This window comes from Pongo pygmaeus, chromosome 18, assembly GCF_028885625.2.
Source record: "Pongo pygmaeus isolate AG05252 chromosome 18, NHGRI_mPonPyg2-v2.0_pri, whole genome shotgun sequence".
NCBI lineage: Eukaryota > Metazoa > Chordata > Mammalia > Primates > Hominidae > Pongo > Pongo pygmaeus.
The window spans coordinates 33,336,042-33,350,361 of record NC_072391.2 but is presented as its reverse complement, the minus strand read 5'-3'; the positions used below and the strand labels follow the sequence as shown (position 1 = coordinate 33,350,361).

General features: G+C 41.1%; 1 pseudogene; it reads left to right on the top strand.

Annotated features, from left to right (window-relative positions):
* LOC129015111 (Y-box-binding protein 3-like) overlaps positions 1-13,961 on the top strand; it is a 38,959-nt pseudogene extending 24,998 nt beyond the window's left edge.
* Positions 13,962-14,320: the final 359 nt, after the last annotated feature.

Genomic DNA, 14,320 nt, shown 5'->3' with positions numbered 1-14,320 from the left:
ATACAGGACATTTTTGGAAAATTTTTTTTTACATATATTTAGGGGACACAAGTGCCAATTTCTTTTTTTTTTTTTTTTTTGGAGATGGAGTCTCACTCTGTCACCCAGGCTGGAGTGCAGTTGTGTGATCTCGGCTCACTGCAACCTCCACCTCCCAAGTTCAAGTGATTCGCCTGTCTCAGCCTGGGACTACACGCACACGCCACCATTCCCAGCTAATTTTTCTATTTTTAGTGGAGATGGGGTTTTACCATGTTGGTCAGGCTGGTCTCGAACTACTGACCTCAGGTGATCCACCCACCATGGCCTCCCAAAGTGCTGGGATTACAGGCACGAGCCGCCGTGCCCAGCCACAAGTTCCAGTTTCTTTTTTTTTTTGAGACAGAGTCTTGCTCTGTCACCCAGGCTGGAGTGCAGTGGCACGATCTCGGCTCACTGCAAGCTCCGCCTCCCAGGTTCATGCCATTCTCCTTCCTCAGCCTCCCAAGTAGCCGGGACTACAGGCACCCGTCACCATGCCCGACTAAGTTTTTGTATTTTTAGTAGAGACGGGGTTTCACCATGTTGGCCAGGATGGTCTCGATCTCCTGACCTCGTGATCTGCCTGCCTAGGCCTCCCAAAGTGCTGGGATTACAGGCATGAGCCACCGCACCTGGCCACAAGTGCCAGTTTCTTACATGCATACATTGCATAGTGGTGATGTCTGGGCTTTTAGCGTACCCATCACCCGAATAATGAAATTTCTGCCCAATCGTTTTTCACCCCTCACCCTCCTTCCACCCTCCAATCTTTCATGGACTCCAGTGACTGTTATTTCACTCTATAAGTCAATAAGTACCCATTGTTTCGCCCCCACTTATGAGATCAAACAGTATTGAACGTTCTCTTCTTGAGTTATTTCACTAAGAAAAATAGCTTCCAGTTTCATCCTTGTTGCTGCAAAAGACATGATTTCTTTTTTTTTATGGCTGAGTATTTTGTGGTATATGTGTACCACATTTTAATTTTTTTATTTTTAATTTTTCTGTGTAACATAGTAGGTGTTATATGTCTACAAGGTATACGAAATATTTTGATACAGACATATAATGTGTAATAATCATATAGGGGTAAATGGAGATTCATCACCCCAAGCATTTCTTGCTTGTGTTATAAACAATTCAATTATATTCTTTTAGTTATATTTAAATGTGCAATTATGTAATTTTTGACTATAGTCACCCTGTTGTGCTAGCAAATAGTATATCTTATTCTTTCTATTTTTTTGTATGCATCAATTATCCCTACTCTCCCAGCCACTGGTAACCATCAGTGGATTATGGTCTGGGGGTGCATATCATTCTCAGCCTCTGGTAAACACCATTCTACTCTCTCTATCTCCATGAGTTCAATTGTTTTAATTTTTAGCTGCCATAAATAAGTAAGAACCTGCCAAGTTTGTCTTTCTGCACCTGGCTTATTTTACATAATGTGATGACTTCTGGTTCCATCCATGTTGTTGCAAATGACAGAATCTTATTCTTTTTTACAGCTGAATAGCCCATTGTGTACATGTGCCACATTATTTATACATTCATCTGTTGGTGAACATTGAGGTTGCTTTCATATCTTGACTATTGTGAAGAGTGCTGTAAATAAACATAAGAATGCAGATATATTTTTAATATAATGATTTATCTCCCTTTGACTATATACCTAGTAGTGGGATTGCCGCAGCTAATGGTAGTTCTATTTTTAGTTCTTTGAGAACTCTCCATGCTGTTTTCCATAAAGGTACTAATTTACATTCCCACCAACAGTGTATAAGCATTCCCTTCTCCCTGTAGCCTCACCAACATCTGTTGCTTTTAGACATTTTAATAATAGCCATTCTGACTCATGTAAGATGGTATCTCATTATGGTGATGATTAATGATATTTAGGATCTTTTCATATGTTTATTGGCCACTGGCATATGTTGTTTTGGAAAATGTCTTGTTATGTCTTTTGCTAAATTTTTAATGGGGTCACTTGTTTTCCTCTTGTTGAGTTCCTTGTAAATTCTGGCTATCAGCCCTTTGTCATATGCATAGTTTGCAAATATTTTCTTCTGTTCTGTAGGTTGTCTGTTTACTCTGTTATTTCTTTCGCTGTGCAGAATCTTTTTAGTTTAATTGAGTCTACTTCTGTTTTTTTAGTTTATTTTTGAGGACTTTGTCATAAATTCTTTGCCCAGGCCAATGTCTGGAAGAGTTTGTCCTAGGTTTTCTTTCTTCCAGAATTTTGATAGTTTCTTATGTTTAGATCTTTAATCCATCTTGAGTTAATTTTTCTATATGGTCAGAGGTCTAGGTCCAGCACCATTATTGAATAGGGAGGGGGTCATTTCCCCAGTGTACATTTTTGTTGACTTTGTCAAAGATTGGTTGTTTGGCTGGTTCATTGGATGTGACTTTGTTTCATGGCTCTTTATTATGTTCCATTGATCTATGTCTATTTTTATACCAGTACCACGTTGTTTTGATTACTATAGCCTCATAGTATAATTTGAAGTTGGATAATGTGAAGTCTCTGGCATTGTTCTTTTTGGTTAGAATTTCTTCGGCTATTTAGGTTCCATATCAGGATCTTTTTTTGGTTCCATATGAATTTTAGGAATTATTTTCTAATTCTGAATAAAAGGACATTGGTAATTGGATAGGGATTGCATTGAATCTATAGATTGTTTTGGCCAGTATGGCCATTGTGAAAATATTGATTCTTCCAATTCATGAGCATATGCCATTTTTTCTTTGTTTATGGAATTTGTTATTTTTTTCACTAGTGTTTTGTAGTTTTCCTTATAGAGATCTTTTACCTCCTCAGTTAAATATAGTCCTGGGTATTTTATTTTTTGTAGCTGTTGTAACTGGGATTGCCTTCTTGTTTTGTTCCTTAGCTAGATCATTATTGGTGTATAGAATCTGTACTGATTTTGGTACATTAATTTCATATCCTGAAACTTTACTGAATTTATTGATCAAATCTGAGAGTTTTTTGGTGGAGTCTTTAAGGTTTCCTAGATATAAGATCATATCATCAGTGAACAAGAAAAAGTCTACTTCCTCTTTTTCAGTTTACATGCCTTTTATTTCTTTCTCTTGCCTGATTGTGCTGGCAAGGACTTCCAGTACTGTGTTGAATAACAGTGGTGACAGTGGGCATCTTTGTCATCTTCCAGTTCTTATGGGAAATGCTTTCACCTTTTTCCCAGGAAGTATGATGTGGGCTGTGAGTTTCTTGTATATGGGCTTTATTATGTTGAGGTATGTTGCTTTTACAACTGATTTGAAGCGATGCTGAATTTTATCAAAGGCTTTTTCTGCATCTGTTGAGACAATCATACCATTTTTGTCCTTAATTCTGTTTATTGATGTATCACGTTTATTGAATTGTGTATATTGAACTATCCTTGCATCTCTGGTATGAGTCCCACCTGATCACAGTGCATTATCTTTTTTATGTGCTACTGGATTTAATTTTCTAGTATTTTGTTGAGGATTTTTGCATCCATTGAAGTATATTGGTCTGTAGTTTGTGTATCCTTGTCTGATTTTGGTATCAGAGCGACACTGGACTTGTAGAATGAGTTAGGGAGAATTCCCTTCCCTTGATTTTTTGGAATAGTTTCAGAATTGGTATTAATTCTTTTTGTGTGTTTGGTAAAATTCAGCTGTGAATCCATCTGGTCCTGAGCTTTTTGTTGCTGTTGTTGGAAGTTTGGTGGGGGGTGGGGGAGTTTTGGCTTTGGGGATTTTTGTTTGTTTGTTTTCACTAATTCAATCCTGCTACTCGTTATTGGTTATTCAGGAGTTGTACTTCTTTCTGGTTCAGTCTTGACAGTTTGAGCATTTCCAGGAATTTATCAATTTCCTCTTGGTTTGTGCATGTACAGTCTTTCATGACAGTCTCTGAGGATCTTTTGCATTTCTGTGGTATCAGTTGTAATGTCTCCTTTTTCATTTCTGATTATGTTTATTTGGATCTTTTCTGGTTAGTCTAGCTAGTGATTTATCAATTTTCTTTTAAAAGAACCAACTTTTTGTTTCATTGGTCCTTTGTATTTTTTGGTCTCTATTTCCTTTAGTTCTGCTCTGATCTTTGTTATTTCTTTTCTTCTGCTAACTTTGGGTTTGGTTTATTCTTTTTCTATTAATAGTAACTGAAGTTGTAATGTTAAGATGTTAATTTGTGATCTTTCTCCCTTTTTGATGTAGATGTTTAATGCTATAAACTTCCTTCATAGCACTGTTTTTGCTATATCTCACAGCTTTTGGTATGTTATGTTTTTTTCATTTATTTCAAAAAATAATATCTGTCTTAGTTTTTCTTATCAACCCAGTGATTTGTCAGGAGTATGCTTTTAATTTTCATATATTTATGTAGCTTCCAAAGTTTCTCTTGACATTGATTTCTAGCTTCATTCCACTATGATCTGAGACAATTTGATTGTTTTAAATCTTTTAGGACTTGTTTTGTGGCCTAGCATGTTGTCTATCTTGGAAAATGTTCCATGTGCTGATGAAAAGGATGTATATTCTATAGTTGTTGGATAGAATGTTAGAATGTTCTATATGTCTCTGAATTTCCTTTGGTCTAAAGTCCAGTTTAAGTCCTATGTTTCTATTGATATTCTCTCTTGGTGATCTGTCTATTGCTGTGAGTAGGGTGTTAAAGTCCCCTACTATTATTGTATTGCTGTCAAATTCTTTCTTTAGGTCTGGTAGTATTTGTTTTAGGTGTTCCAAAGTTGGGTGCATATATATTTAGAATTGTTATATTCTCTTGCTGACAATTGTTATATCTTCTTGCTCTCAGATGATCTCTTTATCATTATATATGAACTTCTTTGTCTTTTATTACCTTTTTGGATTTAAGTATATTTTATCTGATATAAATATATCTACATCTCTTGGTTTTGTTTCTGTTTGTATGGAATATCTTTTTCCACCCCTCTGCATTCAATGTATATGTCTTTACAGGTGAGTTTTTTATAGGCAGCATATAGTTGAATAATGTTTTTAATCAATTCTGCTAATCTGCATTTTTTAAGTGGGGGATTTTAATCCATCTACATTCAAGGTCAATATTGATATGTGAGGCTTTGTTCCTGTCATATTATTGACTGTTTTCAAGCTGTTTTATAATTCTTTCTTTATTTTTCTTTTTTTTGTCATTGTGGTTTGATGAAATTATGTTGCATTGACATTTGATTCCTTTCTCTTCCTCCTTTGTGTGATTTTTTTGTGTAAACACACAAAGTGAGTTTTATATTTACATGTGTTTTTGGTGATGGTGAATATTGAGCTTTCATTTCCATGTTTAAGACCACTTTGAGCATTTCCTGTTGTACTGATATAGTGTTGACAAATTCACTCAGCATTTCCTTGTCTAGGAAAAACTTTCCTCTTCATTTATGAAGCTTATTCTGGCAGGATACAAAATTCTTGGCTGACTAATAACATTTTAAGCATATAGAAAATACACAAAGTAATGTAATAAACCTGCCACGCAGCCTCCACAGGTACTAATCATGTGCCATTTTTGTTTCATCTATATTTCAACCCACTCCTCACCCCTCGCAACTGTTTTATTATTTTAGGGGTTGTTTGTTTGTTTTTGAAACGGAGTTTCGCCCTTGTTGCTCAGGCTGGAGTGCAGTGGTGCCATCTCGGCTCACCACAACCTCCACCTCCCGAGTTCAAGCTATTTTCCTGCCTCAGCCTCCTGAGTAGCTGGGATTACAGGCATGTGCCACCACACCCGCCTAATTTTGTATTTTTAGTAGAGACTGGGTTTCTCCATGTTGGTCAGGCTGGTCTTGAACTCCCGACCTCAGCTGATCCGCCCACCTTGGATTACAGGCGTGAGCCATATTTTAGGGTTTGTGTGTGTGTGTGTGTGTGTGTGTGAGACAAAATGTACATACATTAAAAGAATCTTAACTGTACCCTTTTGAGAAAACAGTACATCCATATAAACTTCCTCCTTCTAAGAATAAAATTCCCGGCCAGGCGCAGTGGCTCACGCCTGTAATCCCAGCACTTTGGGAGGCCGAGGCGGCCGGATCACCTGAGGTCAGGAGTTCGAGATTAGCCTGGTTAACAGGGTGAAACCGCGTCTCCACTAAAAATACAAAAATTAGCCTGGTGTGGTGGCGCATGCCTGTAATCTCGGCTACCCAAGAGGCTGAGGCAGGAGAATCGCTGGAACCCAGGAGATGGAGGCTGCAGTGAGCCGAGATCGTGCCACTGCACTCCAGCCTGGGTGACACAGCAAGACTCTGTCTCAAAAAAAAAAAAAAAAAGAAAAAAAGAAAAAGAAAAAAGGGGGCAGTGAGATCCAGCGAGGAGCCCAAGACCGAGCGCGCATCCCGAAGCTCGAGTTGCCTCCGCTGCGAGACCCCACCTCTGCCACCGCCGCCTGCGCCGCGAGATCACCCCCGGCCTCCCCGAGAGCGAGCCCCCGCCGCGGCGACCACCAGCCGCGCTAACCGCCGACCAACCGCCACCGAGGCGCCTGAGCTAGAGCAGTGGAGGAGGAGGAACGAGCGAGGCGGGCGAGGCCACCACCATTACCACCACCCTCCAGCAGGCTCCAGCGGAGGCGGCCGCCGCGGCTCCCCAGGACCCGGCGACCAAGAGCCGGGTGGGCAGCGGTGCGCCTCAGGCCGCGACCCGGGAGCCCGCCGCCCTCCTCGCAGGAAACCCGGGTGGGGATGCGGCCGCCGCCTCTTTAGCCACCGCCGCGGACAGCGAAGACGCGAAGAAAAAAGTTCTCGCCACCAAAGTCCTTGGCACTGTCAAATGGTTCAACGTCAGAAATGGATATGGATTTATAAATCTAAATGACACCAAAGAAGATGTATTTATACATCAGACTGCCAACAAGAAGAATAACCCACGGAAATATCTGCGCAGTGTAGGAGGTGGAGAAACTATAGAGTTTGATGTGGTTGAGGGAGAGAAGGGTGCAGAAGCAGCCAGTGTGACCGGCCTGGGTGGAGTTCCTGTGGAAGGCAGTCGTTATGCTGCTGATCGGCGCAGTTACAGACGTGGTTACTATGGAAGGCGCCATGGCCCTCCCCGGAATTACGCTGGGAGGAGGAGGAAGAAGGGAGCGGCAGCAGTGAAGGATTTGACCCCCCTATCACTGATAGGCAGTTCTCTGGGGCCCGGAATCGGCTGCGCCGCCCCCAGTATCGCCCTCAGTACAGGCAGCAGCGGTTCCCGCCCTACCACGTGGGACAGATGTTTGACCGTCGCTCACCGTCTTACCCCATCCCAACAGAATACAGGCTGTTGAGATTGGAGAGATAAAGGATGGAGTCCCAGAAGGAGCACAACTTCAGAGACCAGTTCATTGAAATCCAACTTACCGCCCAAGGTACCGTAGCAGGGGACCTCCTCGCCCACGACCTGCCCCAGCAGTTGGAGAGGCTGAAGATAAAGAAAATCAGCAAGCCTCCAGTGGTCCAAACCAGCCGCCTGTTCGCCGTGGATACCGGCGTCCCTACAATTACGGGCGTCGCCCACGGCCTCCTAACGCTCCTTCGCAAGATGGCAAAGAGGCCAAGGCAGGTGAAGCACGAAGTGAGAACCCTGCTCCATCCACCGAGCAGAGTAGTGCTGAGTAACACCAGGCTCCCCAGGCACCTTCACCATCAGCAGGGTGACCTAAAGAATTAATGACCATTCAGAAATAAAGCAAAAAGCAGGCCGCAACCTTACCAACACCAAAGAAACATCCAAGCAATGAAGTGGAAGACTAACCAAGATTTGGACATTGGAATGTTTGCTGTTATTCTTTAAGAAACAACTACAAAAAGAAAATGTCAACAAATTTTTCCAGCAAGCTGAGAACCTGAGAATTCCTGCACAGAAGAGAGCAGCCTCCCCAGTTTCAGCAAGCGCTAGGTTTATATTTTTTTTCCTGGTTTTTACTGTTTTGGTAATATATATTGAAACAAGTAATATTAATACCGCATGGGGAGAACCAAAACCAGAGAAATCTGAAATATATAGTAAATGCTTTTTATTCCGTTTTTGTTCATTTTGGATGCTGGTGCTAAGCCTCCAAGTGTCATGATTTTTTAAAAAAATTATATCCTTATTTATTTCTAGGATGAGGGAAGGATAACATTTTTGCTTTCTTATGTGACTCTCTTTGAAAATGTGCAGTAAGAAGTTCCTCAAAAATAAAATTTTTACCCTTCAAAGGAAAAAAAAGAATAAAATTCCCCAACTTAACAATTATTAATCTGCATATGAATCATATGGGAATATTATTAATGTGTCAGAGGTTGAGAAGTGGCCAGAAAAAGAAAAGTATTTTGATGGCAGGCTGGAGAACATCATGAGAGTAAACTTCGGGCCTGTTGACTATCATCTTGGCAATGTATTGGGTCCTGGCCAAAGTGCTTGGATGCAACATGGGGCCAATCAATAAATCCATCCCCCATGCTTTTCCTGGCCATGAGGTAATCGGCAGCCTAGCTCATGTCTTGATGGGAACCTTTGCCTTGTGGAAGGATCACATCTCAGGTTTCTTGACAACTGGATGACTTTTGAGAACAAAGATCTAGGACAGATCCTTGGATTATGGACAGGCATCAGCCTACTAACATCATATGGAACAGGTGACATCCAAATATGTTAAGAACCTCTGACAATGAAAAGTAAAACACAAACTGAATTTTAAAAGGCACAGGACCTATGAAAACATTTTATGGTAAAAGAAATACAAATGGTCATTTCCCACATAAAGATGCATCTAACCTCAATGGTGGTCGCAGGAAAATAAATTACAAAAAAAAATGTTTTGTGTGACCATCAGTTAGGAAAATTAAATGCTTCCTACTAATCTTTTCATGATAAGTAAAAACATACTAGCCAGGCATGGTGGCTCATGCCTGTATTCTCAGCATGTGGGGAAGCTGAGGCAGAAGGATACCTTAAGCTCAGGAGTTTGAGGCTACAATGAGCTATGATCATGCACTCCAGCCTGGGTAACAGAGAGTGAGACCCTGTTTGTAAATAAATAAATAAATGAGTGCATGAGTGAACATACATACATACATACATATACACACACTGTTTTTTACATGTTTATAGAGAGTATAAATGGCCAATGACCTTTTAAGTCACAATTAACGAATATGTATTAAGTGGAAAGATGCATGTTATTGCATGCAGGATTCTACCTCCTGGAATGCATCTGATGACACTACTTGAAAATGTGTGTAGAAATGCCCACACTAGCATGTTTGTGGTGGACATATAAATAATAGCAAAACAAAACAAAGGAAAAAGAAAAGTACATATATGTGAGGAACCCTTTGGGTTATCCTGGGTTTTTAAGATAATGTTCATAGTGGGAAAGCAAATCAAATGAAGAGCAATTGAGCAGAAAACGAACGGGGGAAATACCCTCAGAGTAATAAGATTATCTCATTACACTGAAGTTTTGCTGATGCTTCAAGTTTCCTGGGTAAGTTATGCGAAGCATCTTTCTCTGAAAATCTTCTTGCTGCAGAACAAACCATGTTTAGTGTCTGTATATGTCTCAACTTCCTGTCCCCACCTGAGGGATGGGAAAAACGACACGGTCCTTGCTTGTGTTTTGGAGTGAAAGAAGCATTAAAGGTCTTGCAAACTTTACCAAGGATTCTCCTGGTCTCATTTCAGATCCAACTTCCAACTCCAGGCAGCCTCTGTGTTTTTCTTTAATGTATAATCAGGATGTACTTCAATCTGGACTCTATTGCTATTTGGCCTGTATATGCAGTTTCAAGATAGCTCCATACACCTGCCTGCAATGATCCTTCAGGAATAGAATGGGCTTCTGAGTTGAGGAACTTGGGAGTATACTGAGCCCTTTGTGTATTTTTATTTAGTTTCTCTATTCATGCCAGGAGAAGGCTGTGGACAAACAGTAAAGGAGGAGACACTGGAATTGTGATGTCCAAAGATTCCAATGTTCAAGGATTATTTCAACCCTTCAGATATCTCATTTTTGCTTTGTTCCTTCTGCCAGTCTTAGTAAAGGGTCCTGGAGTCAGAAGTCGCCGGGGCTTTCTTGGTTTCAGTGTCTACTTTTTATTTAGGCCCATGGGTTTGGGGACAGGGTCCCACCACAGCACTTCACTGGGCACCTCCTGATCCTGGCCATGTGTCCTAACATCTGGCAGTTCTTGCATGTTCTCTGTGGCTTGAGGAGCAGGGAAGTCAATGAGTCAGCAGCAATCACAGGTGGCTTTCAGAGGTTCTTGTGAGGATATATTTTTGGATTTGGGTATTGGTTTTTCAGGACAGAAACAGACAAGTGGCCCATTAGGTGTCTGGAAATTCATAATGCAAAGTCATATCCACAACTTATTGTAAACAGAAACACAAAGAGAAAGAACCAAAGCATGCAAGGTTGATGATGATAATCCAGCTGAATGGATCAGCTTAGATCACGGATGCCGAGCAGACTCTACAGAGTATAGTGGGGCTCCCAGGGTGACTGAGGGAGAATGAGGTAAAGGGAAAGTTTTACTCTTCAGCTGGACTTTTTGCTGCCTCAAGAATTCAGTTGATTGGGTTAGCTTTACATGTGATCTAATCAGACCAATACAGTCACATTTGATCTAATCATCTCCCCCACTTTCAAGCTAGGAAAGGATATTTTATTTGGTGTTTACTTTTTCTCTGCATTATTATCTTACCACATATGCATATATCTAATATAATGAGCTATAATTTGATATTTGTCATTTCCAAGCATTTGAGAAATTATAACATCTATGTGCACAATTTTAACACTATAATTTTCTTCATGTGCAAAATATATACACATGTCAATATGTGGTCTGTCTAATTCTGCATCTTGAAATCTGGGCAGGATCTTAAATACTTCTAGGTGGGAATTGGGGCACAAATCAGATAGGGATAAGTTCCTTGCATTCCTCTTCCTGTGCCCCCAGCTTTGAATTCCTGCTTCTTAACATGATGACGGGGCTCTGCATCTAGATCTTATCTGTGTCTAGGTCCCCAAGGTATTCATGATGGAAAAATTTCTTATTGAGGCCATGATGAGTGGCAGGAGGGAGAAATCTCTTCAGCCAGTAGGAGTGAGCCATGTCCAGCTTAAGGGCTTAGAAAAACAGGTTCACAAGAACAACCTGCACCTGATTCTGTGCATGTGAGAGAGAGAGAGAGATCACCTTTCACTGGAGCTTCACCATGGGATGGGGAACTGAAGACCAGACTCCCACTGCCCCTCCATCCAATGCCCCATTGGCCCACCTTCTTTCCAACAGATCTCCTTTACAGAAAGGGGCTTGGATAAGGAGGAAAGACCATCAGAAGAAAAGATAAGACACTCTCTTCTCATTCCAGTAAGAGCCACACGCAAGGCAAAGTAAGGCCTTTGGCTGTTCCTATGGAGGCTGGCAGGAGGGGCAGAATTAGGGATACTGATCTGTGTCTTTGGTGGGGTTTCATTTTGAGATTAGAAATGGGAAATGACTTACAGTCATCACAGGGATTTCAGAAATATAGTGATGATCCCCTGGAACTCTATGCTTCCCATTCACACTCGACACTGGCTGAACAGCCTTGATTGAGAGAATGACCCACAAATATGGGTCAGGTATAGACTTTGGGACTCTGTGCCTAGGAAGAGATGAGTCACCTAAACTTTCTTTTGCACTGAGATCAGAGCCCAATTCAAATGAGGAAGATAATTCCAAGGAAACTAAGCTCAATGTCAGAAACAGCACTGCTAAATTATGTAAGATGTGATTCTTTCAAGGTGAGAAGAGATAGTGGATGGGTAAACACAGTCTCCTCTGGGAAGGGAACTGGGAGCTCTTTGGCATCCAGGGAGAAGAACCGAGTTTTGGTGGCAACCTCAGCTCTGGTGTGTCCAGGATGGACTAGAGCACCTAAGGTGTTCAGTTGGAGGCAGTCACTCAAACTTTCATTTTATCCACAGAATCAGAGTCCAGCTCAGATGGGGGAACTCTAGGAAGAGAGAAATCTATTCCATGGACAGCTGCCAAGATAGAGCAGGTAGGATCTTGCTTTTTTGTTCCAAAGGGCAGATAAGCAGGTTATTTATACTGAGTTTGAGCAGGAAAGGGGTTTCTCAGTGGCTGAGAGGATTTTAGAGATCCTGACATCCAGAAAGCATTTGGGGTCCCAGAAGGGATTTAGCCTCCCTTCCTTAGGGAGACAGAGGGAGCAGGGAAGGAGGAGGAAAGACAAGTGGGGTTCACCTGAAGGTGCATGGGGACATTCTGGGAATAAGCATCCACGGGAGCTGTTCTGGTAAGTCTCTCACTCATATGCTTCCTCTTCAGGACAGCATCAAGGACATGAGCCAAAACTGCAAAAGGACTGCTTGACTTTGGAAAAGATACCAAAGGCCTCTGACACTGTACACATCAGTGAAATGAGGAGACCCATGATGCCTGCTGTGGGGGACTCCCAGAGGCCCACACCGGGCACAGCGAGTGGCCCAGATCTCAGTCTCTAGGAGACCACCCACTACCACTTCAGAAAAACCTGGTGACCTCTCTGCACACTCCGCCTGAAGCCATTTATCACAACACAGACCAGGTGTGGGAACAGTAGGCCTATTCTCTGCTGACCTGGGAGCAGCTGTCTGAGCTCACTTGGCTCCAGGGGCCTCTGTGCTGTGGTACAAACCTGTGCCGTGGCCACCCAGATGGCCTGTGTCTTCCCTGCTGAGGGTTAGCTCATCCCAGCCACACTCTCTGGTCCCTAGGATCCAGCCCTGGATGGAGAAGCTCAGAGCTCCTCCTAGGAAGAAGGGCCTCCCCCTTCCCTGGAGAGGAGATAAAGGAGCCTGTTGGTGGATCAAATGAGGCTTTAGCTGGGGTCACCCAGACCCTATTCAACAGAGGACACAGCTATAAGAGTGAGAACAAAGACCTGCTACTTCTCAGGCAATTTTAGACACACTGTGTTAATACATGACACAACCGGGGGCAGTCTTGGGAAAGGAGTTTGAACAATATCCTCAAAGTGGAAACTGTGTTTCATTTGGGTCTAAAACTACTGAAAAATTTTGTACTTCATGTTAGACATTTGATGTTTTTGGATGTTTTATGACAGTCACACATTTCTTTGTAATCAGAAAATATTAGGGTAATCATTCATATGTGTTTGTGTATTGCAAAGTATAGCAAAATGAATATATATGTAGCTCTTCCCCCTTTAAGTCAGAAAAGGCTGTAGCTCTTTACTTTCCCATCCTGAGTCAGTAATAAAGGACTGATATCTACTAACCTTTAACAACATTCTCTATGGAGAAATGTTGGTATTTTTTCAATTCGACGAAATGATAAAATCACCATGCCATTGTTTCATTTTCTTTGTTCTAAAACTGTCAGAATGTATTAAGTGCTTGTTGATCACATTTATTTATTCTTCAGCCTGGATTATATTATTGCCTAATTTTAATCTTCCACTTTATAGGCTTCAATTGAGCTTATTTTTTAAAACAGCTTTATTAAAGTATAATTAACTTTCAATAAGCTGCACGTATCTAAAAGGTTTATTTTGTTTTGATGTATGTGTATACCTAGGGAGTCATCAACACAGTCAAGATAATGAAAATATCAATTCTCCCCAAACATTTTATCATGATTACCCCCCATTGCAATTCTTCCTTTGCACTCCTTCCAACCCTAAGTGCTCTCTAAGCAACCACTGCTTCCAGTAACAATAGATTGATTTTCGCTTTCCACAATTCTATATAAATAGAATCACACAGCATAAGACCAAGTCCCACTGTAGCAGGTATCAACAGTTCATCACCTTTCAATGCAAAATTATATTCTAGAGCTTGTTTATTTATTCACTAGTTGAAGACCATGTGAATTGTTTCTAGTTTTTGTCTATTACAAATAAAACTGGCATAAATATTCATATACAAGTTGCTGAATAGACATATATTACAATTTTTCTTAAGTAAATACTTCGGAGTTTAATGTTGAAAAAAGGAAACAACCACTAAACTGTTTTGGAAAGGGGTGGCATCATTACACATTCCCATGAAGACTGTACGAGGGTTCCATTTCCCCTACATTCTCATCACATTTGGTATAGTCCCTCTTTTTAATTTTTCTGTTTTTCTCCTTCTTAACTTTTATTTTAAGTTCAGGGGTACATGTGAAGGTTTGTTACATAGGTTGAAGGTTTTTTACTTAGGTAGACTCATGTCACAGGGGTTTGTTGTACAGATTTTTTCATCACCCAGGTATTAAGCCTAGTACCGAATAGTTACTTT